This window comes from Plectropomus leopardus, chromosome 21 (genome assembly GCF_026936395.1).
Source record: "Plectropomus leopardus strain MGB_pleo_1.0 chromosome 21, ASM2693639v1, whole genome shotgun sequence".
Classification (NCBI taxonomy): domain Eukaryota; kingdom Metazoa; phylum Chordata; class Actinopteri; order Perciformes; family Serranidae; genus Plectropomus; species Plectropomus leopardus.
In genome coordinates, this window is record NC_142196.1 from 15,964,705 (window position 1) to 15,984,831 (window position 20,127).

Below are 20,127 nucleotides of genomic sequence, written 5' to 3' on the forward strand. Positions count from 1 at the left end.
TGCCATACTATAGCCTTGCCTTTTTGGTCATTTTTTCAACATGCATTTTTATGGTGTTTTTGGCCGTTTCTGCAAAATTCTATGCTATGGCGTGTCTTTGCACGCTATTTTATGCTGTTTTGAAGTGTTTTCATCTGTTTTTGGGACATGTCATATTTTGACATTTTTGCCATACTATAGCCTTGCCTTTTTGGTCATTTTTCCACCGTGCTTTTTTTGGGATGTTTTTGGCCGGTTTTGCATAATTCTATGCTATGGCATGTCGTGGCACGCTATTTTATGCTGTTTTTAAGCATTTTCAGCTGTTTTTGAGACATGTCATATTTTGACATTTTTGCCATACTGTAGCCTTGCCTTTTTGGTCATTTTTTCAACATGCATTTTTATGGTGTTTTTGGCCGTTTCTGCAAAATTCTATACTATGGCATGTTTTGGCACGCTATTTTATGCTGTTTTGAAGTGTTTTCATCTGTTTTTGGGACATGTCATATTTTGACATTTTTGCCATACTATAGCCTTGCCTTTTTGGTCATTTTTCCACCGTGCTTTTTTTGGGATGTTTTTGGCCGGTTTTGCATAATTCTATGCTATGGCATGTCGTGGCACGCTATTTTATGCTGTTTTTAAGCATTTTCAGCTGTTTTTGAGACATGTCATATTTTGACATTTTTGCCATACTATAGCCTTGCCTTTTTGGTCATGTTTTCAACATGCATTTTTATAGTGTTTTTGGCCATTTTTGCAACTTTCTCATACCATGGTATGTCTTGGCACGCTATTTTATGCTGTTTTGAAGTGTTTTCATCTGTTTTTGGGACATGTCATATTTTGACATTTTTGCCATACTATAGCCTTGCCTTTTTGGTCATTTTTTCAACATGCATTTTTATGGTGTTTTTGGCCGTTTCTGCAAAATTCTATGCTATTGCGTGTCTTGTACGCTATTTTATGCTGTTTTGAAGTGTTTTCATCTGTTTTTGGGACATGTCATATTTTGACATTTTTGCCATACTATAGCCTTGCCTTTTTGGTCATTTTTTCAACATGCATTTTTATGGTGTTTTTGGCCCTTTTGGAAAATTTCTATGCTATGGCGTGTCTTGGCACGCTATTTTATCATGTTTTGAAGTGTTTTCATCTGTTTTTGGGACATGTCATATTTTGACATTTTTGCCTTACTATAGCCTTGCCTTTTTGGTCATTTTTTTAACATGCATTTTTATGGTGTTTTTGGCCCTTTTGGAAAAATTCTATGCTATGGTGTGTCTTGGTACGCTATTTTATGCTGTTTTGAAGTGTTTTCATCTGTTTTTGGGACATGTCATATTTTGACATTTTTGCCATACTATAGCCTTGCCTTTTTGGTCATTTTTTCAACATGCATTTTTATGGTGTTTTTGGCCCTTTTGGAAAAATTCTATGCTATGGTGTGTCTTGGTACGCTATTTTATGCTGTTTTGAAGTGTTTTCATCTGTTTTGAGACATGTCATATTTTGACATTTTGCCATACTATAGCCTTGCCTTTTTGGTCATGTTTTCAACATGCATTTTTATGGTGTTTTGGCCATTTTTTACATAATTCTCATACTATGGTATGTCTTGGCACGCTATTTTATGCTGTTTTGAAGTGTTTTCATCTGTTTTTGGGACATGTCATATTTTGACATTTTTGCCATACTATAGCCTTGCCTTTTTGGTCATTTTTTCAGCATGCTATATTATGGTGTATTTGGTCATTTTTGCAACATTCTATGCTATAGCGTGACTTTGCATGCTATTTTATGCTGTTTTGATGTGTTTTCAGCTGTTTTTGGGACATGTCATATTTTGACATTTTTGCCATACTATAGCCTTGCCTTTTTGGTCATTTTTTCAACATGCATTTTTATGGTGTTTTTGGCCCTTTTTTACATAATTCTATGCTATGGCGTGTCTTGGCACGCTATTTTATGCTGTTTTGAAGTGTTTTCATCTGTTTTTGGGACATGTCATATTTTGACATTTTTGCCATACTATAGCCTTGCCTTTTTGGTCATTTTTTCAACATGCATTTTTATGGTGTTTTTGGCCCTTTTGGAAAAATTCTATGCTATGGCGTGTCTTGGCACGCTATTTTATGCTGATTTGAAGTGTTTTCATCTGTTTTTGGGACATGTCATATTTTGACATTTTGCCATACTATAGCCTTGCCTTTTTGGTCATTTTTCAACATGCATTTTTATGGGATGTTTTTGGCCCTTTTGGAAAATTCTATGCTATGGCGTGTCTTGATGCACGCTATTTTATGCTGTTTTGAAGTGTTTTCATCTCTTTTTGGGACATGTCATATTTTGACATTTTTGCCTTACTATAGCCTTGCCTTTTTGGTCATTTTTTCAACATGCATTTTTATGGTGTTTTTGGCCGTTTCTGCAAAATTCTATACTATGGCATGTCGTGGCACGCTATTTTATGCTGTTTTTAAGCATTTTCAGCTGTTTTTGAGACATGTCATATTTTGACATTTTTGCCATACTATAGCCTTGCCTTTTTGGTCATTTTTCAACATGCATTTTTATGGTGTTTTTGGCCCTTTTTTACATAATTCTATGCTATGGCGTGTTTTGGCACGCTATTTTATGCTGTTTTGAAGTGTTTTCATCTGTTTTTGGGACATGTCATATTTTGACATTTTTGCCATACTATAGCCTTGCCTTTTTTTTGGTCATTTTTTCAGCATGCTATATTATGGTGTATTTGGTCATTTTTGCAACATTCTATGCTATAGCGTGACTTTGCACGCTATTTTATGCTGTTTTGATGTGTTTTCAGCTGTTTTTGGGACATGTCATATTTTGACATTTTTGCCATACTATAGCCTTGCCTTTTTGGTCATTTTTTTCAACATGCATTTTTGTGGTGTTTTTGGCCGTTTCTGCAAAATTGTATGCTACGGCGTGTCTTTGCACGCTATTTTATCATGTTTTGAAGTGTTTTCATCTGTTTTTGGGACATGTCATATTTTGACATTTTTGCCATACTATAGCCTTGCCTTTTTGGTCATTTTTTTAACATGCATTTTTATGGTGTTTTTGGCCCTTTTTACATAATTCTATGCTATGGCGTGTTTTGTACGCTATTTTATGCTGTTTTGAAGTGTTTTCATCTGTTTTTGGGACATGTCATATTTTGACATTTTTGCCATACTATAGCCTTGCCTTTTTTTTGGTCATTTTTTCAGCATGCTATATTATGGTGTATTTGGTCATTTTTGCAACATTCTATGCTATAGCGTGACTTTGCACGCTATTTTATGCTGTTTTGATGTGTTTTCAGCTGTTTTTGGGACATGTCATATTTTGACATTTTTGCCATACTATAGCCTTGCCTTTTTGGTCATTTTTCAAAATGCCTTTTTATTGTGTTTTTGGCTGTTTCTGCAAAATTCTATGCTATGGCGTGTCTTTGCAACGCTATTTTATGCTGTTTTGAGTGTTTTCATCTGTTTTTGGGACATGTCATATTTTGACATTTTGCCATACTATAGCCTTGCCTTTTTGGTCATTTTTTCAACATGCATTTTTATGGTGTTTTTGGCCCTTTTGGAAAAATTCTATGCTATGGCGTGTCTTGGCACGCTATTTTATGCTGTTTTGAAGTGTTTTCATCTCTTTTTGGGACATGTCATATTTTGACATTTTTGCCATACTATAGCCTTGCCTTTTGGTCATTTTTCAACATGCATTTTTTTGGTGTTTTTTGGCCTTTTTTACATAATTCTATGCTATGGCGTGTTTTGGCACGCTATTTTATGCTGTTTTGAAGTGTTTTCATCTCTTTTTGGGACATGTCATATTTTGACATTTTTGCCATACTATAGCCTTGCCTTTTTGGTCATTTTTTCAACATGCTATATTATGGTGTATTTGGTCATTTTTGCAACATTCTATGCTATAGCGTGACTTTGCACGCTATTTTATGCTGTTTTGATGTGTTTTCAGCTGTTTTTGGGACATGTCATATTTTGACATTTTTGCCATACTATAGCCTTGCCTTTTTGGTCATTTTTTCAACATGCATTTTATGGGGTTTTGGCCCTTTTGGAAAAATTCTATGCTATGGCGTGTCTTTGCACGCTATTTTATGCTGTTTTGAAGTGTTTTCATCTGTTTTTGGGACATGTCATATTTTGACATTTTTGCCATACTATAGCCTTGCCTTTTTGGTCATTTTTTCATCATGCATTTTTATGGTGTTTTTGGCCCTTTTGGAAAAATTCTATGCTATGGCGTGTCTTGGTACGCTATTTTATGCTGTTTTGAAGTGTTTTCATCTGTTTTTGGGACATGTCATATTTTGACATTTTTGCCATACTATAGCCTTGCCTTTTTGGTCATTTTTTCAACATGCATTTTTATGGTGTTTTTGGCCGTTTCTGCAAAATTCTATGCTATGGCGTGTCTTTGCACGCTATTTTATGCTGTTTTGTAGTGTTTTCATCTGTTTTTGGGACATGTCATATTTTGACATTTTGCCATACTATAGCCTTGCCTTTTTGGTCATTTTTCAACATGCATTTTTATGGTGTTTTTGGCCCTTTTGGAAAAATTCTATGCTATGGCGTGTCTTGGCACGCTATTTTATGCTGTTTTGAAGTGTTTTCATCTGTTTTTGGGACATGTCATATTTTGACATTTTTGCCTTACTATAGCCTTGCCTTTTTTTTGGTCATTTTTTCAGCATGCTATATTATGGTGTATTTGGTCATTTTTGCAACATTCTATGCTATAGCGTGACTTTGCACGCTATTTTATGCTGTTTTGATGTGTTTTCATCTGTTTTTGGGACATGTCATATTTTGACATTTTTGCCATACTATAGCCTTGCCTTTTTGGTCATTTTTTCAATATGCATTTTTATGGTGTTTTTGGCCGTTTCTGCAAAATTCTATGCTATGGCGTGTCTTTGCACGCTATTTTATGCTGTTTTGGAGTGTTTTCATCTGTTTTTGGGACATGTCATATTTTGACATTTTTGCCATACTATAGCCTTGCCTTTTTGGTCATTTTTTCAACATGCATTTTTATGGTGTTTTTGGCCCTTTTGGAAAAATTCTATGCTATGGCGTGTCTTGGTACGCTATTTTATGCTGTTTTGAAGTGTTTTCATCTGTTTTTGGGACATGTCATATTTTGACATTTTTGCCATACTATAGCCTTGCCTTTTTGGTCATTTTTCAACATGCATTTTTATGGTGTTTTTGGCCCTTTTTTACATAATTCTATGCTATGGCGTGTTTTGGCACGCTATTTTATGCTGTTTTGAAGTGTTTTCATCTGTTTTTGGGACATGTCATATTTTGACATTTTTGCCTTACTATAGCCTTGCCTTTTTTTTGGTCATTTTTTCAGCATGCTATATTATGGTGTATTTGGTCATTTTTGCAACATTCTATGCTATAGCGTGACTTTGCACGCTATTTTATGCTGTTTTGATGTGTTTTCAGCTGTTTTTGGGACATGTCATATTTTGACATTTTTGCCATACTATAGCCTTGCCTTTTTGGTCATTTTTTCAACATGCATTTTTATGGTGTTTTTGGCCGTTTCTGCAAAATTCTATGCTATGGCGTGTCTTTGCACGCTATTTTATGCTGTTTTGGAGTGTTTTCATCTGTTTTTGGGACATGTCATATTTTGACATTTTTGCCATACTATAGCCTTGCCTTTTTGGTCATTTTTCAACATGCATTTTTATGGTGTTTTTGGCCCTTTTTACATAATTCTATGCTATGGCGTGTTTTGTACGCTATTTTATGCTGTTTTGAAGTGTTTTCATCTGTTTTTGGGACATGTCATATTTTGACATTTTTGCCATACTATAGCCTTGCCTTTTTGGTCATTTTTTCAACATGCATTTTTATGGTGTTTTTGGCCGTTTCTGCTAAATTCTATGCTATGGCGTGTCTTGTACGCTATTTTATGCTGTTTTGAAGTGTTTTCATCTGTTTTGGGACATGTCATATTTTGACATTTTTGCCATACTATAGCCTTGCCTTTTGGTCATTTTTCAACATGCATTTTTATGGTGTTTTTGGCCGTTTCTGCAAAATTCTATGCTATGGCGTGTCTTTGCACGCTATTTTATGCTGTTTTGAAGTGTTTTCATCTGTTTTTGGGACATGTCATATTTTGACATTTTGCCATACTATAGCCTTACCTTTTTGGTCATTTTTCAACATGCATTTTTATGGTGTTTTTGGCCCTTTTGGAAAAATTCTATGCTATGGCGTGTCTTGTACGCTATTTTATGCTGTTTTGAAGTGTTTTCATCTGTTTTTGGGACATGTCATATTTTGACATTTTGCCTTACTATAGCCTTGCCTTTTTTTTGGTCATTTTTTCAGCATGCTATATTATGGTGTATTTGGTCATTTTTGCAACATTCTATGCTATAGCGTGACTTTGCACGCTATTTTATGCTGTTTTGATGTGTTTTCAGCTGTTTTTGGGACATGTCATATTTTGACATTTTGCCATACTATAGCCTTGCCTTTTGGTCATTTTTTCAACATGCATTTTATGGTGTTTTTGGCCGTTTCTGCAAAATTCTATACTATGGCATGTTTTGTACGCTATTTTATGCTGTTTTGAAGTGTTTTCATCTGTTTTTGGGACATGTCATATTTTGACATTTTTGCCATACTATAGCCTTGCCTTTTTGGTCATTTTTTCATCATGCATTTTTATGGTGTTTTTGGCCCTTTTACATAATTCTATGCTATAGGCGTGTTTTGTACGCTATTTTATGCTGTTTTGAAGTGTTTTCATCTGTTTTTGGGACATGTCATATTTTGACATTTTGCCATACTATAGCCTTGCCTTTTGGTCATTTTTCAACATGCATTTTTATGGTGTTTTGGCCGTTTCTGCAAAATTCTATGCTATGGCGTGTCTTGGCACGCTATTTTATGCTGTTTTGAAGTGTTTTCATCTGTTTTTGGGACATGTCATATTTTGACATTTTTGCCATACTATAGCCTTACCTTTTTGGTCATTTTTCAACATGCATTTTTATGGTGTTTTTGGCCCTTTTGGAAAAATTCTATGCTATGGCGTGTCTTGCATGCTATTTTACGCTGTTTTGAGGTGTTTTCAGCTGTTTTTGGGACATGTCATATTTTGACATTTTTGCCATACTATAGCCTTGCCTTTGTTGGTCATTTTTTCAGCATGCATTTTTATGGTGTTTTTGGTCATTTTTGCAACATTCTATGCTATGGCGTGACTTTGCACGCTATTTTATGCTGTTTTGACGTGTTTTCAGCTGTTTTTGGGACATGTCATATTTTGACATTTTTGCCATACTATAGCCTTGCCTTTTTGGTCATTTTTTCAACATGCATTTTTATGGTGTTTTTGGCCCTTTTTTACATAATTCTATGCTATGGCGTGTTTTGGCACGCTATTTTATGCTGTTTTGAAGTGTTTTCATCTCTTTTTGGGACATGTCATATTTTGACATTTTGCCATACTATAGCCTTGCCTTTTTGGTCATTTTTCAACATGCATTTTTATGGTGTTTTGGCCCTTTTGGAAAAATTCTATGCTATGGCGTGTCTTGGCACGCTATTTTATGCTGATTTGAAGTGTTTTCATCTGTGTTTGGGACATGTCATATTTTGACATTTTTGCCATACTATAGCCTTGCCTTTTTGGTCATTTTTTCAACATGCATTTTTATGGTGTTTTTGGCCGTTTCTGCAAAATTCTATGCTATGGCGTGTCTTTGCACGCTATTTTATGCTGTTTTGAGTGTTTTCATCTGTTTTTGGGACATGTCATATTTTGACATTTTTGCCATACTATAGCCTTGCCTTTTTGGTCATTTTTTCAACATGCATTTTTATGGTGTTTTTGGCCGTTTCTGCAAAATTCTATACTATGGCGTGTCTTTGCACGCTATTTTATGCTGATTTGAAGTGTTTTCATCTGTGTTTGGGACATGTCATATTTTGACACTTTGCCATACTATAGCCTTGCCTTTTTGGTCATTTTTCAACATGCATTTTTATGGTGTTTTGGCCGTTTCTGCAAAATTCTATGCTATGGCGTGTCTTTGCACGCTATTTTATGCTGTTTTGAGTGTTTTCATCTGTTTTTGGGACATGTCATATTTTGACATTTTTGCCATACTATAGCCTTGCCTTTTTGGTCATTTTTTCAACATGCATTTTTGTGGTGTTTTTGGCCGTTTCTGCAAAATTCTATACTATGGCGTGTCTTTGCACGCTATTTTATGCTGTTTTGATGTGTTTTCAGCTGTTTTTGGGACATGTCATATTTTGACATTTTTGCCATACTATAGCCTTGCCTTTTTGGTAATTTTTTCAACTTGCTGTTTTATGGTGTTTTGGCCGTTTCTGCAAAATTCTATGCTATGGTGTGTCTTGGTACGCTATTTTATGCTGTTTTGAAGTGTTTTCATCTGTTTTTGGGACATGTCATATTTTGACATTTTTGCCATACTATAGCCTTGCCTTTTTGGTCATTTTTTCATCATGCATTTTTATGGTGTTTTTGGCCCTTTTGGAAAAATTCTATGCTATGGCGTGTCTTGGCACGCTATTTTATGCTGATTTGAAGTGTTTTCAATTGTTTTTGGGACATGTCATATTTTGACATTTTGCCATACTATAGCCTTGCCTTTTGGTCATTTTTCATCATGCATTTTATGGTGTTTTGGCCCTTTTGGAAAAATTCTATGCTATGGCGTGTCTTGGCACGCTATTTTATGCTGTTTTGAAGTGTTTTCATCTGTTTTTGGGACATGTCATATTTTGACATTTTTGCCATACTATAGCCTTGCCTTTTTGGTCATTTTTTCAACATGCATTTTTATGGTGTTTTTGGCCGTTTCTGCAAAATTCTATGCTATGGCGTGTCTTTGCACGCTATTTTATGCTGTTTTGAAGTGTTTTCATCTGTTTTTGGGACATGTCATATTTTGACATTTTTGCCATACTATAGCCTTGCCTTTTGGTCATTTTTCAACATGCATTTTATGGTGTTTTGGCCCTTTTGGAAAAATTCTATGCTATGGCGTGTCTTGGCACGCTATTTTATGCTGTTTTGAAGTGTTTTCATCTGTTTTTGGGACATGTCATATTTTGACATTTTTGCCTTACTATAGCCTTGCCTTTTTTTTGGTCATTTTTTCAGCATGCTATATTATGGTGTATTTGGTCATTTTTGCAACATTCTATGCTATAGCGTGACTTTGCACGCTATTTTATGCTGTTTTGATGTGTTTTCATCTGTTTTTGGGACATGTCATATTTTGACATTTTGCCATACTATAGCCTTGCCTTTTGGTCATTTTTTCACCATGCATTTTTATGGTGTTTTTGGCCGTTTCTGCAAAATTCTATGCTATGGCGTGTCTTTGCACGCTATTTTATGCTGTTTTGAAGTGTTTTCATCTGTTTTTGGGACATGTCATATTTTGACATTTTTGCCATACTATAGCCTTGCCTTTTTGGTCATTTTTTCAACATGCATTTTTATGGTGTTTTTGGCCCTTTTGGAAAAATTCTATGCTATGGCGTGTCTTGGCACGCTATTTTATGCTGTTTTGAAGTGTTTTCATCTGTTTTTGGGACATGTCATATTTTGACATTTTTGCCATACTATAGCCTTGCCTTTTTGGTCATTTTTTCATCATGCATTTTTATGGTGTTTTTGGCCCTTTTTTACATAATTCTATGTTCTGGCGTGTTTTGTACGCTATTTTATGCTGTTTTGAAGTGTTTTCATCTGTTTTTGGGACATGTCATATTTTGACATTTTGCCTTACTATAGCCTTGCCTTTTTTTGGTCATTTTTCAGCATGCTATATTATGGTGTATTTGGTCATTTTGCAACATTCTATGCTATAGCGTGACTTTGCACGCTATTTTATGCTGTTTTGATGTGTTTTCAGCTGTTTTTGGGACATGTCATATTTTGACATTTTTGCCATACTATAGCCTTGCCTTTTTGGTCATTTTTTCAACATGCATTTTTATGGTGTTTTTGGCCGTTTCTGCAAAATTCTATGCTATGGCGTGTCTTTGCACGCTATTTTATGCTGTTTTGGAGTGTTTTCATCTGTTTTTGGGACATGTCATATTTTGACATTTTTGCCATACTATAGCCTTGCCTTTTTGGTCATTTTTTCAACATGCATTTTTATGGTGTTTTTGGCCCTTTTTTACATAATTCTATGCTATGGCGTGTTTTGGCACGCTATTTTATGCTGTTTTGAAGTGTTTTCATCTGTTTTTGGGACATGTCATATTTTGACATTTTTGCCATACTATAGCCTTGCCTTTTTGGTCATTTTTTCAACATGCATTTTTATGGTGTTTTTGGCCGTTTCTGCAAAATTCTATGCTATGGCGTGTCTTGGCACGCTATTTTATGCTGTTTTGAAGTGTTTTCATCTGTTTTTGGGACATGTCATATTTTGACATTTTGCCATACTATAGCCTTGCCTTTGTTGGTCATTTTTTCAACATGCATTTTTATGGTGTTTTGGCCGTTTCTGCAAAATTCTATGCTATGGCGTGTCTTTGCACGCTATTTTATGCTGTTTTGAAGTGTTTTCATCTGTTTTTGGGACATGTCATATTTTGACATTTTTGCCATACTATAGCCTTACCTTTTTGGTCATTTTTTCAACATGCATTTTTATGGTGTTTTTGGCCCTTTTGGAAAAATTCTATGCTATGGCGTGTCTTTGCACGCTATTTTATGCTGTTTTGAAGTGTTTTCATCTGTTTTTGGGACATGTCATATTTTGACATTTTTGCCTTACTATAGCCTTGCCTTTTTTTTGGTCATTTTTTCAGCATGCTATATTATGGTGTATTTGGTCATTTTTGCAACATTCTATGCTATAGCGTGACTTTGCACGCTATTTTATGCTGTTTTGATGTGTTTTCAGCTGTTTTTGGGACATGTCATATTTTGACATTTTTGCCATACTATAGCCTTGCCTTTTTGGTCATTTTTTCAACATGCATTTTTATGGTGTTTTTGGCCGTTTCTGCAAAATTCTATACTATGGCATGTTTTGGCACGCTATTTTATGCTGTTTTGAAGTGTTTTCATCTGTTTTTGGGACATGTCATATTTTGACATTTTTGCCATACTATAGCCTTGCCTTTTTGGTCATGTTTTCAACATGCATTTTTATGGCGTTTTTGGCCCTTTTTACATAATTCTATGCTATGGCGTGTTTTGTACGCTATTTTATGCTGTTTTGAAGTGTTTTCATCTGTTTTTGGGACATGTCATATTTTGACATTTTTGCCATACTATAGCCTTGCCTTTTTGGTCATTTTTTCAACATGCATTTTTATGGTGTTTTTGGCCGTTTCTGCAAAATTCTATGCTATGGCGTGTCTTTGCACGCTATTTTATGCTGTTTTGAAGTGTTTTCATCTGTTTTTGGGACATGTCATATTTTGACATTTTTGCCATACTATAGCCTTGCCTTTTTGGTCATTTTTTCAACATGCATTTTATGGTGTTTTTGGCCCTTTTGGAAAAATTCTATGCTATGGCGTGTCTTGGCACGCTATTTTATGCTGTTTTGAAGTGTTTTCATCTGTTTTTGGGACATGTCATATTTTGACATTTTTGCCATACTATAGCCTTGCCTTTTTGGTCATTTTTCAGCATGCTATATTATGGTGTATTTGGTCATTTTGCAACATTCTATGCTATAAGCGTGACTTTGCACGCTATTTTATGCTGTTTTGATGTGTTTTCAGCTGTTTTTGGGACATGTCATATTTTGACATTTTGCCATACTATAGCCTTGCCTTTTGGTCATTTTTCAACATGCATTTTTATGGTGTTTTTGGCCCTTTTTTACATAATTCTATGCTATGGCGTGTTTTGGCACGCTATTTTATGCTGTTTTGAAGTGTTTTCATCTGTTTTTGGGACATGTCATATTTTGACATTTTTGCCATACTATAGCCTTGCCTTTTTGGTCATTTTTTCAACATGCATTTTTATGGTGTTTTTGGCCCTTTTGGAAAAATTCTATGATATGGCGTGTCTTGTACGCTATTTTATGCTGATTTGAAGTGTTTTCATCTGTGTTTGGGACATGTCATATTTTGACATTTTTGCCATACTATAGCCTTGCCTTTTTGGTCATTTTTTCAACATGCATTTTTATGGTGTTTTTGGCCGTTTCTGCAAAATTCTATGCTATGGCGTGTCTTTGCACGCTATTTTATGCTGTTTTGGAGTGTTTTCATCTGTTTTTGGGACATGTCATATTTTGACATTTTGCCATACTATAGCCTTGCCTTTTTGGTCATTTTTCAACATGCATTTTTATGGTGTTTTTGGCCGTTTCTGCAAAATTCTATACTATGGCGTGTCTTTGCACGCTATTTTATGCTGATTTGAAGTGTTTTCATCTGTGTTTTGGGACATGTCATATTTTGACATTTTGCCATACTATAGCCTTGCCTTTTTGGTCATTTTCTCAACATGCATTTTTATGGTGTTTTTGGCCGTTTCTGCAAAATTCTATACTATGGCGTGTCTTTGCACGCTATTTTATGCTGTTTTGATGTGTTTTCAGCTGTTTTTGGGACATGTCATATTTTGACATTTTTGCCATACTATAGCCTTGCCTTTTTGGTCATTTTTTCAACATGCATTTTTATGGTGTTTTGGCCGTTTCTGCAAAATTCTATGCTATGGCGTGTCTTGGCACGCTATTTTATGCTGTTTTGAAGTGTTTTCATCTGTTTTTGGGACATGTCATATTTTGACATTTTTGCCATACTATAGCCTTGCCTTTTTGGTCATTTTTTCATCATGCATTTTTATGGTGTTTTTGGCCCTTTTGGAAAAATTCTATGCTATGGCGTGTCTTGTACGCTATTTTAAGCTGATTTGAAGTGTTTTCATCTGTTTTTGGGACATGTCATATTTTGACATTTTGCCATACTATAGCCTTGCCTTTTTGGTCATTTTTCATCATGCATTTTTATGGTGTTTTGGCCCTTTTGGAAAAATTCTATGCTATGGCGTGTCTTGTACGCTATTTAATGCTGATTTGAAGTGTTTTCAATTGTTTTTGGGACATGTCATATTTTGACATTTTTGCCATACTATAGCCTTGCCTTTTTGGTCATTTTTTCAACATGCATTTTTATGGTGTTTTTGGCCGTTTCTGCAAAATTCTATGCTATGGCGTGTCTTTGCACGCTATTTTATGCTGTTTTGAAGTGTTTTCATCTGTTTTTGGGACATGTCATATTTTGACATTTTTGCCATACTATAGCCTTACCTTTTTGGTCATTTTTTCAACATGCATTTTTTGGTGTTTTTGGCCCTTTTGGAAAAATTCTATGCTATGGCGTGTCTTTGCACGCTATTTTATGCTGTTTTGAAGTGTTTTCATCTGTTTTTGGGACATGTCATATTTTGACATTTTTGCCATACTATAGCCTTGCTTTTTTGGTCATTTTTTCATCATGCTATATTATGGTGTATTTGGTCATTTTGCAACATTCTATGCTATAGCGTGACTTTGCACGCTATTTTATGCTGTTTTGATGTGTTTTCAGCTGTTTTTGGGACATGTCATATTTTGACATTTTGCCATACTATAGCCTTGCCTTTTTGGTCATTTTTCAACATGCATTTTTATGGTGTTTTGGCGTTTCTGCAAAATTCTATACTATGGCATGTTTTTGCACGCTATTTTATGCTGTTTTGAAGTGTTTTCATCTGTTTTTGGGACATGTCATATTTTGACATTTTTGCCATACTATAGCCTTGCCTTTTTTGTCATTTTTTCAACATGCATTTTTATGGTGTTTTTGGCCCTTTTTTACATAATTCTATGCTATGGCGTGTTTTGGCACGCTATTTTATGCTGTTTTGAAGTGGTTTTCATCTGTTTTTGGGACATGTCATATTTTGACATTTTGCCATACTATAGCCTTGCCTTTGTTGGTCATTTTTTCAACATGCATTTTTATGGTGTTTTTGGCCGTTTCTGCAAAATTCTATGCTATGGCGTGTCTTTGCACGCTATTTTATGCTGTTTTGAAGTGTTTTCATCTGTTTTTGGGACATGTCATATTTTGACATTTTGCCATACTATAGCCTTACCTTTTTGGTCATTTTTCATCATGCATTTTTATGGTGTTTTTGGCCCTTTTGGAAAAATTCTATGCTATGGCGTGTCTTGGCATGCTATTTTATGCTGTTTTGAAGTGTTTTCATCTGTTTTTGGGACATGTCATATTTTGACATTTTTGCCATACTATAGCCTTGCCTTTTTTTTGTCATTTTTTCAACATGCTATATTATGGTGTATTTGGTCATTTTGCAACATTCTATGCTATAAGCGTGACTTTGCACGCTATTTTATGCTGTTTTGATGTGTTTTCAGCTGTTTTTGGGACATGTCATATTTTGACATTTTGCCATACTATAGCCTTGCCTTTTTGGTCATTTTTCAACATGCATTTTTATGGTGTTTTGGCCCTTTTTACATAATTCTATGCTATGGCGTGTTTTGGCACGCTATTTTATGCTGTTTTGAAGTGTTTTCATCTGTTTTGGGACATGTCATATTTTGACATTTTTGCCATACTATAGCCTTGCCTTTTGGTCATTTTTCAACATGCATTTTTATGGTGTTTTTGGCCCTTTTGGAAAAATTCTATGCTATGGCGTGTCTTGTACGCTATTTAATGCTGATTTGAAGTGTTTTCAATTGTTTTTGGGACATGTCAAATTTTACATTTTTGCTGTACTATAGCCTTGCCTTTTGGTCATTTTTCAACATGCATTTTTATGGTGTTTTTGGCCGTTTCTGCAAAATTCTATGCTATGGCGTGTCTTTGCACGCTATTTTATGCTGTTTTGGAGTGTTTTCATCTGTTTTTGGGACATGTCATATTTTGACATTTTTGCCATACTATAGCCTTGCCTTTTGGTCATTTTTCAACATGCATTTTTATGGTGTTTTTGGCCGTTTCTGCAAAATTCTATACTATGGCGTGTCTTTGCACGCTATTTTATGCTGATTTGAAGTGTTTTCATCTGTGTTTGGGACATGTCATATTTTGACATTTTTGCCATACTATAGCCTTGCCTTTTTGGTCATTTTTTCAACATGCATTTTTATGGTGTTTTTGGCCGTTTCTGCAAAATTCTATGCTATGGCGTGTCTTTGCACGCTATTTTATGCTGTTTTGGAGTGTTTTCATCTGTTTTTGGGACATGTCATATTTTGACATTTTTGCCTTGCCTTTTTGGTCATTTTCTCAACATGCATTTTATGGTGTTTTTGGCCGTTTCTGCAAAATTCTATACTATGGCGTGTCTTTACGCTATTTTATGCTGTTTTGATGTGTTTTCAGCTGTTTTTGGGACATGTCATATTTTGACATTTTGCCATACTATAGCCTTGCCTTTTTGGTCATTTTTCAACATGCATTTTTATGGTGTTTTTGGCCGTTTCTGCAAAATTCTATGCTATGGCGTGTCTTGTACGCTATTTTATGCTGTTTTGAAGTGTTTTCATCTCTTTTTGGGACATGTCATATTTTGACATTTTTGCCATACTATAGCCTTGCCTTTTTGGTCATTTTTTCATCATGCATTTTTATGGTGTTTTTGGCCCTTTTGGAAAAATTCTATGCTATGGCGTGTCTTGGCACGCTATTTTAAGCTGATTTGAAGTGTTTTCATCTGTTTTTGGGACATGTCATATTTTGACATTTTTGCCATACTATAGCCTTGCCTTTTTGGTCATTTTTTCATCATGCATTTTTATGGTGTTTTTGGCCCTTTTTGCAACATTCTATGCTATTGCGTGTCTTGTACGCTTATTTTAAGCTTGATTTGAAGTGTTTTCATCTGTTTTGGGACATGTCATATTTTGACATTTTGCCATACTATAGCCTTGCCTTTTGGTCATTTTTCAACATGCATTTTTGTGGTGTTTTTGGCCGTTTCTGCAAAATTCTATGCTATGGCGTGTCTTTGCACGCTATTTTATGCTGTTTTGGAGTGTTTTCATCTGTTTTTGGGACATGTCATATTTTGACATTTTTGCCATACTATAGCCTTGCCTTTTTGGTCATTTTTCAACATGCATTTTATGGTGTTTTTGGCCGTTTTTGCAAAATTCTATGCTATGGCGTGTCTTGGCACGCTATTTTATGCTGTTTTGAAGTGTTTTCATCTGTTTTTGGGACATGTCATATTTTGACATTTTTGCCATACTATAGCCTTGCCTTTTTTTTGGTCATTTTTTCAGCATGCTATATTATGGTGTATTTGGTCATTTTTGCAACATTCTATGCTATAGCGTGACTTTGCACGCTATTTTATGCTGTTTTGATGTGTTTTCAGCTGTTTTTGGGACATGTCATATTTTGACATTTTTGCCATACTATAGCCTTGCCTTTTTGGTCATTTTTTCAACATGCATTTTTATGGTGTTTTTGGCCCTTTTTTACATAATTCTATGCTATGGCGTGTTTTGGCACGCTATTTTATGCTGTTTTGAAGTGTTTTCATCTGTTTTTGGGACATGTCATATTTTGACATTTTTGCCATACTATAGCCTTGCCTTTTTGGTCATTTTTTCAACATGCATTTTTATGGTGTTTTTGGCCCTTTTGGAAAAATTCTATGCTATGGCGTGTCTTGGCACGCTATTTTATGCTGATTTGAAGTGTTTTCATCTGTTTTTGGGACATGTCATATTTTGACATTTTGCCATACTATAGCCTTGCCTTTTTGGTCATTTTTTCAACATGCATTTTTATGGTGTTTTTGGCCGTTTCTGCAAAATTCTATGCTATGGCGTGTCTTTGCACGCTATTTTATGCTGTTTTGGAGTGTTTTCATCTGTTTTTGGGACATGTCATATTTTGACATTTTTGCCTTGCCTTTTTGGTCATTTTTTCAACATGCATTTTTATGGTGTTTTTGGCCGTTTCTGCAAAATTCTATACTATGGCGTGTCTTTGCACGCTATTTTATGCTGATTTGAAGTGTTTTCATCTGTGTTTGGGACATGTCATATTTTGACATTTTTGCCATACTATAGCCTTGCCTTTTTGGTCATTTTTTCAACATGCATTTTTATGGTGTTTTTGGCCGTTTCTGCAAAATTCTATGCTATGGCGTGTCTTTGCACGCTATTTTATGCTGTTTTGGAGTGTTTTCATCTGTTTTTGGGACATGTCATATTTTGACATTTTTGCCTTGCCTTTTTGGTCATTTTCTCAACATGCATTTTTATGGTGTTTTTGGCCGTTTCTGCAAAATTCTATACTATGGCGTGTCTTTGCACGCTATTTTATGCTGTTTTTATGTGTTTTTAGCTGTTTTTTGGACATGTCATATTTTGACATTTTTGCCATACTATAGCCTTGCCTTTTTGGTCATTTTTTCAACATGCATTTTTATGGTGTTTTTGGCCGTTTCTGCAAAATTCTATGCTATGGCGTGTCTTGGCACGCTATTTTATGCTGTTTTGAAGTGTTTTCATCTGTTTTTGGGACATGTCATATTTTGACATTTTTGCCATACTATAGCCTTGCCTTTTTGGTCATTTTTTCATCATGCATTTTTATGGTGTTTTTGGCCCTTTTGGAAAAATTCTATGCTATGGCGTGTCTTGTACGCTATTTTAAGCTGATTTGAAGTGTTTTCATCTGTTTTTGGGACATGTCATATTTTGACATTTTTGCCATACTATAGCCTTGCCTTTTTGGTCATTTTTTCATCATGCATTTTTATGGTGTTTTTGGCCCTTTTGGAAAAATTCTATGCTATGGCGTGTCTTGGTACGCTATTTTATGCTGTTTTGAAGTGTTTTCATCTGTTTTTGGGACATGTCATATTTTGACATTTTTGCCATACTATAGCCTTGCCTTTTTGGTCATTTTTTCAACATGCATTTTTATGGTGTTTTGGCCGTTTCTGCAAAATTCTATGCTATGGCGTGTCTTTGCACGCTATTTTATGCTGTTTTGAAGTGTTTTCATCTGTTTTTGGGACATGTCATATTTTGACATTTTGCCATACTATAGCCTTGCCTTTTGGTCATTTTTCAACATGCATTTTATGGTGTTTTGGCCCTTTTGGAAAAATTCTATGCTATGGCGTGTCTTGGCACGCTATTTTATGCTGTTTTGAAGTGTTTTCATCTGTTTTTGGGACATGTCATATTTTGACATTTTGCCTTACTATAGCCTTGCCTTTTTTGGTCATTTTTCAGCATGCTATATTATGGTGTATTTGGTCATTTTGCAACATTCTATGCTATAAGCGTGACTTTGCACGCTATTTTATGCTGTTTTGATGTGTTTTCATCTGTTTTTGGGACATGTCATATTTTGACATTTTGCCATACTATAGCCTTGCCTTTTTGGTCATTTTTTCAATATGCATTTTTATGGTGTTTTTGGCCGTTTCTGCAAAATTCTATGCTATGGCGTGTCTTTGCACGCTATTTTATGCTGTTTTGGAGTGTTTTCATCTGTTTTTGGGACATGTCATATTTTGACATTTTGCCATACTATAGCCTTGCCTTTTTGGTCATTTTTTCAACATGCATTTTTATGGTGTTTTTGGCCCTTTGGAAAAATTCTATGCTATGGCGTGTCTTGGCGCTATTTTATGCTGTTTTGAAGTGTTTTCATCTGTTTTTGGGACATGTCATATTTTGACATTTTTGCCATACTATAGCCTTGCCTTTTGGTCGTTTTTCAACATGCATTTTTATGGTGTTTTGGCCCTTTTTACATAATTCTATGCTATGGCGTGTTTTGTACGCTATTTTATGCTGTTTTGAAGTGTTTTCATCTGTTTTTGGGACATGTCATATTTTGACATTTTGCCTTACTATAGCCTTGCCTTTTTTTTGGTCATTTTTCAGCATGCTATATTATGGTGTATTTGGTCATTTTGCAACATTCTATGCTATAAGCGTGACTTTGCACGCTATTTTATGCTGTTTTGATGTGTTTTCAGCTGTTTTTGGGACATGTCATATTTTGACATTTTGCCATACTATAGCCTTGCCTTTTTGGTCATTTTTTCAACATGCATTTTTATGGTGTTTTTGGCGTTTCTGCAAAATTCTATGCTATGGCGTGTCTTTGCACGCTATTTTATGCTGTTTTGGAGTGTTTTCATCTGTTTTTGGGACATGTCATATTTTGACATTTTTGCCATACTATAGCCTTGCCTTTTTGGTCATTTTTTCAACATGCATTTTTATGGTGTTTTTGGCCCTTTTACATAATTCTATGCTATGGCGTGTTTTGTACGCTATTTTATGCTGTATTTTGAAGTGTTTTCATCTGTTTTTGGGACATGTCATATTTTGACATTTTTGCCATACTATAGCCTTGCCTTTTGGTCATTTTTCAACATGCATTTTATGGTGTTTTTGGCCGTTTCTGCAAAATTCTATGCTATGGGCGTGTCTTGGCACGCTATTTTATGCTGTTTTGAAGTGTTTTCATCTGTTTTTGGGACATGTCATATTTTGACATTTTGCCATACTATAGCCTTGCCTTTTGGTCATTTTTTCAACATGCATTTTATGGTGTTTTGGCCGTTTCTGCAAAATTCTATGCTATGGCGTGTCTTTGCAACGCTATTTTATGCTGTTTTGAAGTGTTTTCATCTGTTTTTGGGACATGTCATATTTTGACATTTTGCCATACTATAGCCTTACCTTTTGGTCATTTTTCAACATGCATTTTATGGTGTTTTGGCCCTTTTGGAAAAATTCTATGCTATGGCGTGTCTTTGCACGCTATTTTATGCTGTATTTTGAAGTGTTTTCATCTGTTTTTGGGACATGTCATATTTTGACATTTTGCCTTACTATAGCCTTGCCTTTTTTGGTCATTTTTTCAGCATGCTATATTATGGTGTATTTGGTCATTTTTGCAACATTCTATGCTATAGCGTGACTTTGCACGCTATTTTATGCTGTTTTGATGTGTTTTCAGCTGTTTTTGGGACATGTCATATTTTGACATTTTTGCCATACTATAGCCTTGCCTTTTGGTCATTTTTCAACAT

General features: G+C 35.0%; 1 protein-coding gene across 2 annotated transcripts in view; it reads left to right on the top strand.

Moving 5' to 3' along the window:
• The window catches only part of flt1 (fms related receptor tyrosine kinase 1), a 78,549-nt gene that overhangs the window by 38,968 nt on the left and 19,454 nt on the right, over nucleotides 1-20,127 (top strand). The window lies entirely within an intron of this gene.